This window comes from Mytilus galloprovincialis, chromosome 1 (genome assembly GCF_965363235.1).
Source record: "Mytilus galloprovincialis chromosome 1, xbMytGall1.hap1.1, whole genome shotgun sequence".
Taxonomy (NCBI): Eukaryota; Metazoa; Mollusca; class Bivalvia; order Mytilida; family Mytilidae; genus Mytilus; species Mytilus galloprovincialis.
In genome coordinates, this window is record NC_134838.1 from 43,616,447 (window position 1) to 43,636,572 (window position 20,126).

General features: G+C 31.7%; 1 pseudogene; it reads right to left on the reverse strand.

Annotated features, from left to right (window-relative positions):
• The window catches only part of LOC143060957 (E3 ubiquitin-protein ligase rnf213-alpha-like), a 198,751-nt pseudogene that overhangs the window by 97,960 nt on the left and 80,665 nt on the right, over positions 1-20,126 (reverse strand).

Sequence of the window (20,126 nt, forward strand, 5' to 3'; positions counted from 1 at the left end):
CCAAATTTTCATTTTGGGAATAATTTTGAACTTTTTTTAATAAATTTGTTGTAATAAGTTATCAAAGGTACAAGGATTATAATTTAATACGCCAGACGCACGTTTCGTCTACATAAGACTCATCAGTGATGCTCAGTTCAATATAGTTATAAAGTCAAACAAGTACAAGGTTGAAGAGCACTCAGGACCCAAAATCAAACAAAAAGTTGTGCCAAAAAACATAATGGCAATACAATTTTGTCAGTAACGGTAACCTTGGCATATATGTAAATCATTATAAAATTTCTCAAAAGTCAGATAAATATCTCTATAAACATAGTTAAAATTGTACCTGTAAAAGTCTCGTAAACCATAGAATTCTCTTTTTGATTCAGTGGCCTTTTCAAATACCTCAAGGTAAGACATCGCTAACGAATGTATCATAGGTTGTATCATATCCCGAACAAAGCCGTCAGTAGAACAAATTTTACTAAAACGGAAAAATGTTTTTTTGTATTTATGAATACCAGCAGTTTCATAAAAAACATTATCATAAGTTTTTTATTTGCTTAAATTTTTGACTTGGATTTTAGCATTGTTATTAAAAATTCAATACTGTGAACCTATTTATTTTCGCGGATACTTTATTTCGCGTTTATACCTTTCTAGTCCACTTTGCGTCGATTTAATTTCGCGATTTTCTATGTTTTCTTAATGTAGTTCAATAAGGAAAGCACCAAGTAATACATATTTGCGACGATTTAAAATCGCGTTATTTTCCTTCTCGCTTAAGTCGCGAAAAATAAATTGCTCGCGAAAATAAGTTGGTCTACAGTATTCAGTTTTAGTCAACAGAAATACTTTTGTCCAGTACATTTTATCTTAAAAAATGTATTTGTGTAATATTATGTTTTTACGCAAGATGTCTTGCATATTTTCCCAAAAAGTTCCGCCGTCAAACAGCATTTCTGCAGTTACCGTCATGCTAGTTTTTCATTCAAATCAATATCAATTTATATTTTGCTAAGACAATTAATTATACTGTAAGACACATGGCTATAATTGTCACAATAATTTCCCATATAAACTTAACTCCTATTTCCAACTTTCGGTACCTGTATTGGTTAATGGATTTGATTAATGAAAACACATTGTAAACAAGTATCCTATAAAGAAAATTTCCTGCAAAAATCCAAAAATCCTCGCAGCAAATCCCTGATTTAAGGTACATGTATAATGAGTCAATGACGTCAATGACGTCATTACAATATAACACTGTACAACAAGAGAAATGGAAATCTATGCTGTGAATCCTAAAATTCAACATATGAATCCATCCGGAGTACAAAACTGACAAGTGATATTTATATTATATATTACCCTTAAGTTTTATAGGACACTGGAGGATTCTATTGTGATATAGATATATAAGAAGATGCGGTGTAATTGCCAATAAGGCAACATTCTACAATAGAACAATTCAACAATATGCCTATAATTATAATGATTTCAGGTGCTGATATGGCTTTTTATGTTTTTTTAAATGAAATAAAAAAATTAAAACTACCGTGCACTTTGCAGCAATTCTTCTTCATCAGGTACATCTCTCTGAACAAAAATTCCTCGATTCATTTTGGCAGGATCCAAAGCCCAGTTGGATATTCCAATAAAGGCAACCTATAAAAGTTTAAACTGAATTTGAAAAGTACACGAGTTCAGTATCACATATTTAGCAAATAATAAAGGCTACGTATATACAGCAGTATAAACCGCTGGTCAGCGGTAAAAATAAATTAAGCAAGTACAAATCCTGGTCACAAACCAAACCTAGGGAAACACACCAACTATGAGAGGAAAACAACAAAACAAAAGATAAAATTGAGAATGGAATATTTGATAACAACTGACATGTTTCTGATTTGGTACAGGATATTTTAAAAACAAATGGTCGGTCGAACCTGGTTTAATGGCTAGCCAAACCTCCAACTTATATGGCACTGTTAAAAAGACCGCTAAAATAACAACATTATGTAACAGAAATACAGTACAAATATAGAAAAAAACACTAAGAACATAGAAATACATATATAGATAAAATAAAAAGACTTTATTACATGTAAATCACAGAATAATAACACATGTAACAGAAAGACGTCAATTAATTTACGATAGTACATACGCACTCCACAATAGAATTATGAACTGTGCGTCACACGAATGTATAAACGCCACAAAAAGTGATGTTAAATGTATTTTCTAATATAGAATACAAGTTAGGTTTAGGTTTGTAATAATTTTATTTTATGTATTTACTTGCCATTACAAGAATATCAATATAAAATTGTGTTAGTAATGATGTAATTACTTGTATTTTCTAACCTTGTCTATTTTTCTGCTAAATGAAAAGTGTTACCACATAAAAATTATGTTCATAAAGTTGCTCTAAACTAAAAAAATATATAAATGAACTAGCTGATTAGTAAGATTAACGTTTACACTCATATAGGAAGTACAAATTGAATTCAAAGCACAAACGATAAGACATAACACAAAATCCAACCAAACTTAAAAAATAAACATCTTTACTAACTATTCGTTTAATAGCAATGCGAATTCACACTCTTCAAATCAGTCAAACTCGATACTTAGCAGACCATATGACGTTGATTGTAAACTTCATTCTAAGACGTGGTAAAAGTGTCGTTGGTTAGTTTAGACACAGACACTTCATACAGATCAATCAATTCATGATGGTGTCCATAAAATTTACGGAGTGTCATTTTTAATCTTTCCTCATCATAACACTGATGGAGCAGTTTCTGCGTACGGAGCACGCTCATGTATATGGAGTCTGTATAGTGTGACATACACGAGAGTAACGTATAATCAGAAATATGTAAACACCATACGATGGTGCAGAAAGTATGTTCCAGCCGAAAATGTGAAATTAATAATTGGGAAGTTCAAATCGTCCCGTTTGTCATTGATTTTAATGTGAAGTCGTCCATCTGTGTCAATATTGAGCAACAGATAAAGGTATGAAGCAGTCCTAAACGCATTAGAAGCTTCCTTAATTACAAGTTTCCTGGGATATATGAAATATAAGTTCTGACTGAAAATATGGGTTATTCAGTGATAGGACATCCATATAGCTAAGAGGAAACCTAAAGAATTTTCCAAGGTGCTTAATTTTGCCTTTTATAAGCTTATCAAACAAAGTATTAAATGTCTCTGATGCATGATTTTTTTATAATTAATTGTTTATGGCTTTTGACTAGTTGTCAGTAACTGCGAGCACTCTTAAATTGTTCTTTCTTGTTCATTTGACCTGTTGATACTATTTGTAATGCTTTTTCGTTATTTAATGTTCACTTATTCAGGGTTATATCTGGTCTATATGCCATCTATGATAAGTGTTTGGTATTACTATAAATTTCACTTCTTCGTAACATGAACATCAAAATTATCTATTTTGGAAACATTATTTCTTTCTCTTATTAAAATGTATTCCCAACAACAAAATTATTTTCATTTACCTGTGTATAATATAATTGCAAATAATTTATTTTTCAAGCTTATTGTTGTTTTTCTGAAATTGTTTAACATTTCACAGCGGTATAATACTGTTCAATTATTCATCCCTTATTTAATTGATTTTGTATTTACATTGTATCATACATTGTAGATCAAATTCATTCGTTCAGTTTATGATCACTTGTGTAAATACAAAACGTATGTCTTTTGATTGAGTTAAGCCATTTCAATTGATATTTTATAGTGTGTCTTTCTATGTTTGATACCATTAAAACGTTTAAACCGAATGTAATTATTTTTACCTATCCTAAGTTATGAATCTGATGCTCAGAAGTTGTCGTGTGTTGATGCGGTTCATAAGTGTTTTTTTTATATATAGATTAGACCGTTGGTTTTCCTGTTCGAATGGTTATACACTAGTAAATTTTGGGGCTCTTTATAGCTTGTTGTTCGGTGTGAGCCAAGGCTCTGTGTTGAAGACCTTACTTTGACCTATAATGGTTTACTTTTATAAATTGTAACGTGTCATTATGAATTTACCAAAAGAAAATTTGTTCCGAGCAATACAGTTAACTGTTTCATTACATTTGATATAAAATAGGGGTTTAGTGACAAATAAAGATAAGATTTTAGTAGAAAAAAACATAAAATTTATTAGAGGTTTCCGTTATAAAATTTGAAACATATATTTCTTCACTGTTAGTTCATGCGGTGCTAGCATTTCTTGTCTTTGAAGTCCTCAACAAGCTTAAATATAAAAAAAAACCTAACTTGTGGAGGGTCACCAAAGTCGAGCGCACCCTAGAAGATGTACTTGAATAAGTCCATTGTTATACTTGTTTTACGGATTATGTACCCTTGTGTTTATTCAAAGCTAAACATATAGATATTTTATAGAAAATCCACAATTTTTTTTCTCTATTTCTTTTATATTTAGCAATTCTGTGATTGATTAGTAGACGATAATTGCATACAATGCTAGAAATGACTTTCTTAAAAAAAAGTTTATAAATTTAGATATTGGTTAAGGTTCATCATAACAAACGGACAAATATGGCTGTATTTACATGCCAAAAACTACTCTAAGTACATACTTACCTATGAAGTTGGAAAAGTTTTAGTGCCTGGCATCCACTAGATATATCAAAGTAAAATGCATTTTGTGTTTCAGAAAGATAAAATTTATTTCGGATTTTGATGGGCATTTTTTCCCTTCATGCATAAGGTGTGAAAATTAACTGAGTTGTGTTACAACTTTGAGATGCTTCCTCAGGTAAAAAACCGGTTTGTATTGTTTTGATTGTCCTTAATTGACATGGACAAGAGGTATCTTCACAACTAATGGTGAGTTAAAGAGTTTATCTGAGTCAGTGAGTGGACATGTACAGTATAAAAGTTATTCAGGTGGTTTTTTTTTACACATTCTGCAGGAAGTAAAAAAAAAAATGCTCATCAAAAACCATGAAAGATTTTATCCTTCTCAAACAAAAAAAGCATTTAACATTTATATATCTAGTGGATGCTAGGCCTGAAAACTTTCCAAACAGCACAGGTGAAAATACGGCCATATTTGTCCATTTGTTATGATGAACCTTAAAACAAATCTTATTATGGACCAACTCAAATACACCTTCTAGGGCGCGCTCGACTTTAGTGAATGCGCACAAGTTTTGTTTAGCTTTAAAGGTTATTTAGGAGATTTCGTAAAAAATAAAACGCTAGAACGTCAAAGAAAGACAAGTGAGTAATCTATGTATAGATTTTATAACAAAATTAACCGTATTATAGTTTTTATTGCCAAAAAATCCCCTTTTGCTATTAAATGCAATGCAAAGCATTATTATTTATTGTTTCATTGCATTAACTATATTACCTCTTGTTTTTCTATGATGTGCTAGCATTTATTGTTTACAAAAAAACCATGAACAACCTTAAATTCAAAAATACATCGAGCTGAGTCCATAAGTAGAAGGTGTACTTAAATAGGTCCAAATTTATATTTATTTTAATCAATATCTAAAGTTATAAACTTGTTTTTAGGGAAATTATTGCAAGCATTGCATGCACTTATCCTCTATATATTACGCACAGAATTGCGAAATATGAGACAACACGGGGAAAGGCTGTGGATTTCCTATAAAATTTCAATATGTTTAGCTTTGAATCAATACATGGGTACAAACCATTACCTCTTGGCTAATATGACCATATTTACACCACACATCTTACTCTATGTACAGATAAATCTGTGCACCTTGAAAAGTTTTCAGTAAGCCACGAACTATATACTTATATATTAAATGTATTTAATGCTTTAGAAAATTATAAACTTTTCTGGATTTCAATAATCCGATTTTTTCATTCCTGCAACAGCTGATAAAATAAACTAAGATGAGGTAGTCAAATAGTATGTTATCTATCACATATGAACTAATCAAACGCACACATCTCTGCAATAAAGTTTGATATGACAATAATAACATATCAGTGCTATCTACTAATACTTTACACATGCCTTTTTGTGTGGCTCCGGTATTTCATCATCTAAACATCCATCTTCCAGTAAAGGATGAAGTGTCTGAAATCAATACAATTGCAAGGTTTAGAATGCACAATCTTAAAGGAAACTAGGATTTTACTATCTTTTCATTATTAAAGATGTATAATGGTTTTTTTTCAACTTATATAACTGAATTTGCAAAATATATGATTACATTATCCATTATAAACAGTATTTGATTATTTTCCTTGTCTGCTGACATTAAACAAAAACAAACAATTAAAGAATCGATGGTTCCAAATTTAACAGAAATTTTGATGTAAATGAACGATATACCAAAGTTTCCTTAATAGAGATGAAATAGAAGAATAAACACAGTTGGTGCTTTGTTAACAAACATGCAAACCATTTTTTTTAATTATCACTTGTATTCAGATATTATTTTAAATGTACTTTTAAAGGCATTCTAGGTGAATCTTCAGCTAGGCCTATCTCATCCAATACCACTACTGACACAAATCTGTTCAAGTTTTTATCTTTTTGGTATGAAGCACAGTCTTCAAATGTTCCCTGTATTCCACTAGGTGATGATAATTGACTACACTGGAAGGATACCATTTGTACCTGAAATGAAAAAGTTAACTGTAAAAAAGAAGATGTGGTCTATTGTTGAAGACAGTTTATTGAAATGAAAAAGTTAACTGTAAAAAAGAAGATGTGTCTATTGTTGAAAACAGTTTATTGATCTGAAGCTCTAGATTACTTTTAGTTTTTTTTGTGTTTTTTTTTAGGTTGCTGTCTCGGTGATGCATACCCATTTATTACTATTGTGTCCATTTATTGTTGTTTTCAAACACCAAGCTTTAATTAAAAGAGAGAAAAAACATTGCATTTTAGTTCAATTTGAACTGGTCACTTTTTTAAGAAAAAAATTTCACTCTAGCGATTAAGGTTTGCTACATGTAGATAGACGCCAAAAAAATCAAAAACCGTTAATAACTTTTTTGATAAAAAAATCTGTCCCGCCTTTTGTAAAAACTTTATAGAAGTATGAGTGTTAAAGTGATATTCATCATGCATGACTTTAACCTGTTACGATGATTTTTGTTTTAGTTTCAGTAGTCGTTATTGGATGTTTGAAACATATAATCTCAATTGTTATGGAATTTAAAGATGAGTGAAATATTTGCAAATGTGTCATACGGTATAGGTTAAAAATATGTACCTTATTACAATAAAGGCACGAGTAGATCGACTTAATTTTAAAATCCTGAATTTTGAAAAAGAGAAATTTCTGGTTAAACACGAAAATTTAGGGAAACGTACGCATTATTAAAGGATCGCGGTAGGGTACATCAACATAGGGTACATCAACATCAAATTTAGGCGCACATTAATTCAATAATGTTCAAAGTTCGTGAGTCGATTAGGAGTTATACGTATTTTATTTATGCATGTAGAACTCAACATGCAAATCCATGCTCAGTTACAATGTAAAAGCACTAAATATTAGATTACTGATAACACAAAATACTCATATATTATATGAAATAAATTATTTCCTACTTTGAAATGAAGAGTTGTAAATCAATCTTCATTTCAGTTATCATTTAAAATTAAAAGAGCAATAACAAGCAAAATATGATTCATCCATTAAAATTATAATACCTGTTTAAAGCTTCTAAAGAAATCATTGTGTGCAGCATTCCCTTGCATGGCATCAGATACCAAAGTCTTTGCTAAAGATTTGGAGCTGCCAGGTTTACCAACCAAAAACATGGGTATTTTTAATTCTATGCATATAACCATCATAAACACATTTTCCTTCAAAGCCTGATTTTTGGCAATATTTGGAGCCAAAACCAAATTCTCAACAAAAACTGACTGACACCTACATTAAAAGTGACTTAATTATACATAATTGATTATTTGAAATATATGTCCAAGAGAATAAAACTCAACTATCAATAAATAAAAATAAAAAAGGAACAATTGTTGGAATAATGAACAGATATATTAAGGCACAAAAACAAAATCGAAGGTTTTTAACAATTGTGATAAACATAGTAATATTCAAAAGTAAATGCATATTCATATGATGAAGACATACTCTTTTAATCAGTTTAAATGGGGTCTGGAGCTGGCATGTCAGTAACTGCTAGTAGTCCTTTGTTAATTCATAGTATCATTGTCATTTTGTTTAGTTTCTTTTGTTTACTATTCTGACATCGGACTCGGACGTCTTTTGAACTGAGTTTTACTGTGCGTATTGTTGAGTGTTTGATTTATTCTACATTTGCTAGATGAATAGGGGATGGCTGATATCTCAAAACACATGTTTAACCCCGCCGCATTTTGGCGCCTGTCCCATGTCAGGGGCCTCTGGTCTTTTATAATCCAGGTACTTTTGATAACTTTATTAGTCTTGTATGACTTTTAATTTTAGTTTCTTTTATATATTTCGGAGCTTAGTATGACGTTCATTATCACTAAACTAGAATACATTTTTGTTTAGGGGCCAGCTGAAGCACACTTCCGGATGCGGGAGTTTCTCGCTGCATTGGAGAGCCATTGATGGCCTTCGGCTGTTGTTTGCTCTTTGGTTGAGTTGTTGTCTCTTTGACACATCCCTTCTTTCCATTCTCAATTTTATTAACATCCTTCGTTTTATTTTTTTCTAATTATTTATCAAGTCGAAAAAATGTTTAATATATTGCATAGCGGAGTTTGTTATTTTCTAAGAGAAAAGTACTAATAATTGTTTGGATGGTAAAATGTAATGCAGAAATGTCCTTATCATTTTGAATTATTATCTTGTGTATAGTAAAAGCTATAGTTTAGCATTTGTTGTCTTTCCTTGTGTTGTTTTCAAAAATAAACATGTTGTCCCATTTTGGAAATCGTATTGTTTTTACATAATGTCTATTTAGGAGGAAAATGTAAATGTGTTCAGGAGAAAATGTTTTTAAATGATACAATTTTTTCTCTTTTTTTATCTTTAAATTTATATTCGGAGTCAATAGCAACATTTTTTTAATTGATTCTTCTTTAGTTAGCTTTTGTAACCACAGTTTTGGTATTGCTTTCATCAATTTATAATATTTCGAAAACCAATTAGCATGGCAGGATAATTTATCAAAAATCTTATTTTGATTAAAAAAAAACTTATCATCAAGTATGTCATTTACAAATAAAATGTTACTGTTTATCCAGTTTTTTAAGATGAGACAATTTCCGTTTAATTTGATATTTTTATTACCCCATATTATAAGCTGATGTGTAATTTGTTTATATGATAGCTAATCTGATTCCTTTTCATATTTTGAATTTATCCATGATATGATTATTCCTAAGTAAAATTGTAGAATTATTTCTTTCAGTTTATTGACTAAATTAATATTGTTGAAGTTCATTTTAAATATGAGAACTTTGGTAAGACTTCCCGATTGGGTGGTAGATCTTCGTTATTAATGAGTTTTTTTTACCCAACTAATATTTATCGCTCGCTTCTAGATATTTTTCTATATACATCATTTTAAGCCCGCCAGCATGATAATTTTTGCTTATTGTATCAATATATTAACAATGTTCATCACAAATTGGACACATCTTTGTATGAATGGCCATTTATGTCATCTGCAGCCTGAACCGTATGCAATTAACAACGCGTTTTTTTGTTTTTTATACTTTCAACGCGCTGATTTTTTATTTGAATTCGTTGGTTTTCACTTTCAACGCGTTCTTTATCATTTTCAACGCGTTGGTTGTAAAACCAACTCGTATTCGTAAGTCATACAGTAACTTATGGTTTTCAATTCTATACTCGAAGTTTTTAATTCCATTCCGTAAGTTTTGCACTTTTGTCAACCAATCAAAACGTTTCTTACAAGATATCAGCTAAATAATGATAAAACAATGGACCGACGCAAAAATGCTAATATAAAGAAAGAAGATGTGGTATGATTGCCAACGAGACGACTTTCCACAAGAGACCAAAATGACACAGAAATTAACAACTATAGGTTAACGTACGGCCTTCAACAATGAGCAAAACCCATACCGCATAGTCAACTATAAAAGGCCCCAAAATGACAATGTTAAAAAATTCAATCGCAAAAACTAACGGCCTAATTTATGTACAACAAATGAACAAAAAACAAATATGTAACATATAAACAAACGACCACCACTGAATTACAGGCTCCTGACTCGGGACAGGCACACACATACAAAATGATGCGGGGTGAAATATGTTAGCGGGATCCCAACCTTTCCCCTAACCTGGGAAAGTGGTATAACAGTAAAACATAAGAACGAACTATAAAAATCAATTGAAAAAGGAGTAACTCATCAGATTGATAAAAATACAAGCGGACGTGGCCGGGTAATTGTACATCCGAACAAAACAAAGACACTAGGTACAGATCTGAGAGTACTCGCAGTTAACTGACAGATAGTTCAAAGCCACTAACAACTAATAAAACAAATCATGCATCTCAGACTTACGTCCATTTAGATATTAACTTTATATATCAATGGACTTTCTAAAATTTGATAATATTAAGATTTCATCATTCAATACACACTCAGGCATAACTTAAGGTTATTGATGTGTTATGTTTGAAATATATTCGACAAAAGGCTCGCGCATACCTGAAGTAAAGTCCGTGAAAAAATATAATAATAAAATTGAGAATGGAAATGGAATATTTGTCAAAAGAGACAACAAACCGAACAAAGAGCAGAAGGCCACCAATGAGTCTTAAAAACAGTGTGAAAATCCCGCAGCCGGGAGTGGACTTTAGCTATGTCAGCAAAAATGGATGTCATACCAAAGTCAGAATAATATAAATGAACTAAATTTTTTTTTAAATCTACGAGACTAAGAAAGGCAAAATGGGCCAGAGTTAAACATGTTTAGTGTGATCAAAACCTTCCACTATACCTATTCCCAATGTAGAGTAAACAAACACACGGCAATATGCACAGTAAAACTCAGCTTAAGAATGTTGTTAATTATTGTGGTATTAGCTATATCAGGTTTAGTTAATTGTACTTTAGTGTACTAATGTCAACTTAAGTGTACTAAGGTCAACTTAAGTGTACTAAGGTCAAACAATCAAATGGACAACAGAATTCCTCACTTCTATCGTACATAACGCATTACAAATATCTACTTAGAGCAAAATAACATTCTATTTTTCATTCTGTTTTCTGCTTCGTCTGCAAAATAACTCTCTCCGGGTTTGAAATGGTGTGTTGCGGGGGGAAATTATTCTCGTCAGGACTGGTAGGATTTATAAGAGTTCTCGATTTAAATTGAAATTATCAACTTTTTCAGACAATTTTGTCTTTAAGTGGATTTGGCTGATATATAATAGTCCCTTTTTGTTTATATAGCTCTTCAGTTGTTTCTGATCTTAAACACCTCAAATATTTGGCTCTGGCCCTTCCTGGGGATATAATATCCAGAGAATCGCCTCATAAAATTTAAAAAGTGTTGTTTACAATATTTTTATAGCATTTGGTCGATACCGCTGCTAGGTTAGTGACCATCCGACCCGTAGGATATAATTAGTGATCATTACTTCCGGTCCGACATGATTTATAAGATGAAAGGTCAACTTTAACTATGGTTTCAACTCCCTTAGTTAAAATTGACCTTTAATGGATTTGGCTATAATTTTAATGTCCTTTTTGTACATACAGCTCGTAAACTATTTCGGATCTTTTGTATCATTGGATTTCAAATATACATCGTAGAGCGTTTCGTGTAAAGGTAGATTAAAATAAGCTTGGATTAAATCTTTTAACAAAAACTTCCTACGTCTAAAGTTTAATGATATCGGATATGTTCCTTACGTCGTAACTACAATCCCCTTCCCTTTCATGAATGTGACCTACCGAATTAGACTATTTACCGGATTTGTTATCCCATAAGCAACACGACGGGTGCGGGCATGTGGAGCAGGATCTGCTTACCCTTCCGGAGTACCTGAGATCAACCCTAGTATTTTGGTGGGGTTCGTGTTGTTTATTCTTTAGTTTTCTATGTTGTGTCTGCGCGCTGTTTTTTGTTTGTCTTTTTCATTTTTACATGGCGTTGTCAGTTTGTTTTAGATTTATGAGTTTGACTGTCCCTTTGGTATCTTTCGTCCGTCTTTTTTAAGCTTTGTGTTTCATTTTCATGTGAATGAATTATGATAATAAGTCACCTGTTGCAAGCCAAAACCATTCATTTTCTAAATAGGCATTTAGGATACTGGTGAAACAATTTTGAGTAGTTGAAACGTACCTTTGATCCGAACATCTCTCAATGGACCCAAATATGAATCGTTTAACTATTTGAAAGTAATTATCAATCTTGAAGTCAATTTATATATTTGTCTACTGTTCTTCAGTTCAAATCATGCTAATTTTCAAAATTTCACCGTTATCACTATCATTATTCAAACTTCGCCTGGATATGTCATAAAAATTTCACAGCTCATTCCGATTTCGAGAGCTTGCGGCTATTGATCAGTATTTGTAAAACTTTACCAGTGTCTGTGTAAAAAATTGATGAACCAGGGAAATGTCAACAACGTCTCGACATTTTCTTAAAAAGATCATCGAAGAAATCAAGACCTTGTTGATAAATATCCCATGTCAGCTTCACAAATAATACATTTTGGTCTTGAGAAATATATTCTAGGTACTGACATTGTAAGTTAACTTACAAACGTGTTATAGAATTCTTTTATTTGTCTTTGTAAGTTTTATCTTGGTATTTATTCACCTGTCTGTGTGTTTTTGTGCTATGGTAAATTCTTATATTCGTTGTCTTTCGTTTATGCTAATGTGCTTTGTCTATATGCCTTTTTTTGGTTTGGTTTTTGTTTTAGTAATTGTGATTATAACAAAATGTTGACTGGTATACCCCTATTTTTGACAGTTTAACCTATCACGTTTGTTTTAGTTTTTTTTCACTCATAGTTGTCAATACAAGGGATGTATATGCAACTGTCATACAAGTGAAATGTTTAACTAGCTATAAAACCAGGTTAAATCCGTCATTTTCTACAGAAGACGATACCTGTACCAAAGTCAGCAATATGCAAGTTGTTATCCATTCGTTTGATGTCTTTGAGTTTTTGATTTTACTATTTGATTAGGGACTTTCAGTTTTAAAGTATCCTCGGAGTTCGATGTTTTTTTTTAACGTTTTGATTGTCACAAATTAAATTTTGTTGAGTCTATATTCAGAATGTGTTGTTTACCTATTCATATCAAAAATATACTGAAATGTTTAAAAAGCTACTAAACCGTTCTCAATTTACTGCAAGCCAAACGTCTTAATAGAAAACTTCTGAAAATGTGTTTTAACGCTTATGTTTTAAAGATGCAACTGGTCGTTTAGGACGAAAAATCAACCGACTAGAGATAATAAATGGACTCGTTAACTTGAAATATTCTTTTAACTTACTTTTCTATCTCTTCACTCATTTGCTCAGCTCCTCCTGGTAAGGATAATGGATGTACAAAATATTTTGACACCTTTGTCCTAAACTCTTTCCTTTTTTTAAGACAGGAAAGATAGCACACACCCAAAGCAAGTACTAGAGACCTTGTTACATCATCATCATTTATGTCCTAAACATAATAATTATTTTATAAAAATATTTTTTTAAACTCATGACAATCGTTAATTTGAATAAATGTTCAAGTGCTTCAAAAGATATTGAAATGGGGGGAATGTGACATAAACCATAATAAAACAATTTTAAATGACTTGTATTTTTATCATTGTTGTCATGAAAGATAATACTACAAAGGCACGAGAATCCCAACTGCGCAATTATTAAATGAATTTGATTAAATTTTGTCTTACCCTTCCTCAAATTTTGAATTCTGTCGGAGTTTGTCTATGCATTCCGAAAATTATGAATTCGGTCTGATTTTGTCTCAAATTATTCATAACACTCTTCTTACTATTGAAAATGAATTAAAAGGTAAGGAATCTGTTGAGACAAATGCAGACAGTGTTAAGACTTTCTTATGTATTGTGACAGATTCCGATAACTTAAATAAAATTGAGAATGGAAACGGGGAATGTGCCAAAGAAACAACAACCCGACCATAGAAAAAAAAAAAAAAAAAAAGACAACATCAGAAGGTCACCAACAAGACTGTTGGAATGTGTTGTGACATACCTCGATTGAGATTATTCTAGTTTAGACATATAATTTTGACATCAAGTAAGAACTATCAGAATATTTTAGAAAACAACTACAACTTTTAGAAAAAAATTTGACAATTGATATTCTTATAGAATTTCAAAACAAAATTCATACAAATTTAGTCCAAAAAAAACTTGGTGTATGACATGTATGAACAGCTTTTGACGTGATAATCATATGGCATATATCGTGTTATAGCAATTAAAATTTCTGCCCTTATGCTACTCGAAAATAAGTAACTCTTATATCAATATGTATATAAGAAGATGTGACATATACGTGTCAATGAGAAATCTCTATATTAAAGAGGCAATATGTAAAAAAAACAACATTACAGGTCAAAGTGTGGCCGTCAACACAGAGTCTAGGCGCACAGTGAATCGCAAGCAATAAAGGGCTCAAAAATGACAAGTGTAAAACGGTTAAGACAGGACAATTAACAGTCTAATCAACAAGAACGAAAAACGAGAAACAATTCTAAACCATATCAACAAACGACAAACACTGAACAACAGGTTTCTGATTTAGCATCCGTGAAAATAACTGCAGTAAAAAGTGTATTTTATGCAAAAAAATGTGTTATATGAACAACACTGCAATCATTTGTAAACAAAGCATTACGATAAAGGATATTTTGCTGTTCTAGAAATATCAATAATAAATTTGCATGTCTATATAAAATACCTGTCCTACTGAAAGATATCTCCCAATTACACCTCTATCTTGCATGTTCCTTCTAAGCTTTTTTGGAGTTTTCTTTTTAATTTCGGTGAAAATCTTTGAACTTTCATCTTGACTCTGCTTGTAAAACCAACTCATAACATGTAAAACTCTTTCTACGTCACGAAGGCTTACAAAGCTACATTCATCCTGCAATGAACAATTTTAGAGTCTTTTTTTGTTGTTTAAAATGAATAATTAACAGCTGCGCCATGAGCGCATGATACGCCCTTTTTCTTATGTGAGAAGTTTTATGCAATAATCATTTATTAAGAAATAATTGATGCCAGCTATACTTTATTGTAGTTTTAACATTGGTAGGCATTATATTCGTGATTATTTTTGCCAGAGCGATAGCGGCGAGGGCTAAAATAACACGAATATAATGCCTAACCATGTTATAACTAAAATAAAGTATAGCTGGCATCAATTTTTGTCGATTCTGATTAGGATAATTACGGTAATTTCTATGTTCACTGTGTATAAGTGTACAATATTTGTGTAGGCTCTTCCATCAACCTCCCTGTCGATTTTTATCCAACTAGTTCAAACCAGTTTAATTTCGCAAAGTTGTATTTCTAGAATTCAAAATTGAAACAGAAATTAACAAATTTATTAACTTTAACAATATTTGTGTCACAATATAAAAGAAAAGTTATTATTCAACGTCTTTTTCTTTGAGGTCAATTTCTGACACGCACAGTTTCAAGTCAGTTGTCAATGGCGGTGGACGGACAAGGAGAATCGGGTAGGTCGATCTTTATTTACTAAATTAATTGTAAATGTTCCGCCGGTTATTATAGCATTGGTAAATATGTTCATATCTGATAGAGGATTCCTTGATAAAATTGTGCTGACATTCGAGACTTGGCAGGAGGGGCCCTTTGACAGAGATTCATTTATACTTGCGGTAGTCCAAATAGTTACGACGTCTGGCAAGGCTATTTCAATTTTTTCTGGGAAGCCTTCCTACGACGGCGTCCCAGAAAAAAAAATTAGCCTTGCCAGACGTCATAATTATTTGGACTATACTTGTGATATCTACACCCTGTAAAGTTGATGAAAGGGCACGTCTTTGTGCATCTGACGATTTCAAATGCTGTCTTACATGATGATTAAAATTAAAACTGAGTGACAAACTTGTTGCATTTGTAAAATGGATTGGAAACCTTGGTGGTATATTGGTAATTACGCCTATTTTTTTTTATAGGAGAATGGGGTTCGATTCCCTGCTAGGGTCAATCCATTTTATCATAAATATGAAACAATTTTGTCATTTCAGTACAACAGGTATAATTAACCTATACTTTATTTTATGTTTTACGTCAGATCATATGTGTCAATGAAATTATTATATACATTCCTTTTAACAGGATAGATGAAACGTGTTTTTCAGAGGGAGGGGTTTTGTAATTAGAACAGCCAACATGAACGTTGCGGTATCTACGTCAAATATATATGTCAATTTCGAATTGTAACACATTGTTGTCATTGTAAAAGTATTCGTAACAAAATGTGTATCATTTTAGTGTTTGAAATTGTCCTAAGTTATGAAATACATTAAGTGCGTATACCAATTTGATAAAATTCATTTTTCTGCCGTAGTCAATGTAAGCATGTGTAAACTAATTTTATTGGCTAATAAAGTATGGTGTCTTTACAAAGTTAAAGAAGCACGTCATATTAGAATCGTTTCTGAGATACAGCGCGACATGTGAAAAAACAAGCTCTTTTTTACAAAAAACTCAATAACTCTATAACAAAATTTTGAATCATCACCAAAAAGTATACAGACCTTTGGAATAATGTAATTAAGAAGTGTGTGAAGTTTAAAGCAATAATAAAATTTTGACGGGCGTATAAAAAGGTATGCAAGATATATTGTAATCTGCTTAACGTCCAGTTGAAAAACGTCCGTGCATATTCAGTACACTATAATAACACTAACTTTAGGATTAGCCTGGGGAACACCAAAACTAAATCAATATTAAAACAACAAATGTGTTGGTGCACATTGATATTATTGTTCACGTTTTCATAATTTTCGGAATAAAGTTTCAGAGAAATTGTGTATTGACTGTTATCACACATACAAATTTAATATAAAAGCATGTTTTATTACTGAAACAAATTTTACAAAACATTGCCATATTTATGTGAGAAATGTTACCTTTTGTTTTCTCATAAATTCCTGTGATTCTGTAAGTATTCTACTAACCACAGTCTCCAATCCTGGTAAGTGTGGTAGGTCGTGTTTACTGATCTGAAAAAAAATCAATTTCCAATGAGAGTAGTTTTTTTTTTTTCAAATATTTCCTCATGACGAATTACCATTAACAGTAAAGAGGTTGAATATCGAAGGAGATCCATGTTCAAAGTGTTATATATTACAGTTAACGTTACGTTATATTCTTTATGTTCAAAACTTTCAGGCGGCTTGAGAGCTTATACAGGAAGGAGGTGGGGTAAGAAGTATTTTTTAACATTATAATGAAGTTTTAATATTATACCAAACCTTATGTTTTTAATAATTGACACCCTTTTTTGTTCTTCTGGTATATGGTTGCTCAAATTAACTACTTCAATAACAGAAAATTTACCTTCCGTATCTTAAGCTTGAAGTGTTTTGTAGTGATTTATTATTTGAATATTTTATCTATAAATTCAGATCACATTAATCTGAAGTATAGTCCATTCAAAGGATAAAGCATTTGAAGATTAAACAATAGTACATTTCTATGTTTGCTCAGTATGCATGTATTTTTATTTATAGAGGAAAAGAAACTTCACATTTGATATTTCATCTTTTAAAAATATTTAACACCGGAAAAGTTAATAAATAATGGGAGCTATTGCTCAATAATAATACATAATACATAGGGCAATGACAAACTGTCGACGTGTAAACACATATCAGTATATAGACTGGTCACTCAAAGCTTGACACTATGATCAAAGAAGTTCTGTTTGTTAGATTCCGAGAACTGTACGACAAAACTGTAGACGACCTTATATGTACATGTAAGACTACATTAAACAAGTGAAACTGCGAGCTACTGCTCACTGATGATACCCCCGCCGCAAGTGGATAATATTAATAGTGTAAAAATATGCAAGTGTTCGATAAACAGGAAGTTGTCGAGTGATGAATCTGAAAACGCATCACACGTTATAGCTGACTTATAAAAATCCTGAAACCAAATTTCAGAAATCCTTGTATTGAAGTTCCTGAGAAAAATGTGACGAAAATTTTTAACTTGGTTATCATGTGTAAAATCATACAAGTGTTCGGTAAACAGGAAGTAGTCGAGCGATGAATCTGAAAACGCATCACACGGTATAGCTGACTTATATAAATCCTGAAACCAAATTTCAGAAATCCTTGTATTGTAGTTCCTGAGAAAACTGTGACGAAAATTTTCAACTTGGCTATCATGTGTAAAATCATACAAGTGTTCGGTAAACAGGAAGTTGTCAAGTGATGAATCTGAAAACGCATCACACGGTATAGCTGACTTATATAAATCCTGAAACCAAATTTCAGAAATCCTTGTATTGTAGTTCCTGAGAAAAATGTGACGAAAATTTTCAACTTGGCTATCATGTGTAAAATCAGACAAGTGTTCGGTAAACAGGAAGTTGTCAAGTGATGAATCTGAAAACGCATCACACGGTGTGGCTGACATATATAAATGTTGATACCAAATTACAGAAAGGGTGGATGTGTAGTTCCTGAGAAAAATGTGACGAAAGTTTCATGGGACGGACTGACTGACTGACTGACGGACGGACTGATGGACGGACGGACGGACTGACAGACAGAGGTAAAACAGTATACCCCCCTTTTTTAAAGCGGGGGTATAATTACGGTTATGGAGAAATTGGTCAGCAATAGAATTTAAAACAACAAAATGTATTAATAGTGACATGAATTTGGATGCTAATTATTAAGACGCTCTGCTGTATATTTGTTAAAAAAATATGCGGATAAATGTTTTAGAATACTAGTATATAAGTATCCAGTAAAAGTCTGTTCAGACATACTTGTAGATAGGAAAACTGAGATTATGGTCGTTAAAATTTGCAACATGTCATTTAGTTGAATAACACAAAGTAGACATCTCATTATCGATGGTAAGATACCACATTTCAGCATCACCCTACGGAGCGTGATACAAATGTTCATACAGCTCTGATCTGTAGTTATTGAGAAAATTCCCTTGGAAATACATACATATCTGAGAACCATCTGTCTGATATACATCTTTTCTATACAACTATCTAACTGACCAAAGTCCCATACTTAAGGGAGCATGCTCTGTGGTAATGGCTGGACTCTGTAGACGAGATTTCTCATTGGCACTTGACCTATTAATGTAGAAGATTCTTTTTTAAATCTGTTATTCCCTAAAATATACTCTTGACTCTTCTAATCAACATTGATGATGATTTTGTAACGTAGATTATCTAAAACAGAAACTGTACTATTTATTCATTACTAGTTCGTTAGTGTCGAAAATATTGTAAGGAGTATGTGACTCAGAGATTGTCAAAATCATCACACTTTCAAATGTCAAGAAGCTGAAAATTATGAAGTCATCCAGTTTGGCAGGATAGGATAAATATTTTACTTGAATGTTAAGCTCATTGAATATCTCAAATAATGATTCCAAGAATTATAAAGGAATATGGTGCTTGCCTAATTTTAAAAATTATTACGTTTACAGCTCGTATACCTTGATTAGAATAAAAGAGTTTAATATGAGTTACCTAATTTGTCTGTAGTTGCACTGACATCAACATGGTACCCTAGGCCGGCTTGTTCTAGTCTTTTGATTAATTCTGGTGAATGCCTGTCAATAAAATAATGTTTCTTTTATACTGATGAACTAAAGGTTCAAATTTAAGGATAGTCCAAATTCCATTTGTAGATGAAAAAAAGCTTTAAGATAAATGTTTATGGATATGCCTACTCTTTCTCATAAACCAATATTGAAAATAATATGATTTTGTAGAATTTAAAACATTTTCAAAATCTTGACAACTGTCATTAAGATCAGACGATCATACCTAGAGTGGTATAAGAAGTAACTACTGTAATCAATAGCTAGTCAACACTGAGGTTGTGAGCTAGAATCCGCATATGTGGCTGCCTTCGACTCCAATTTCATTTG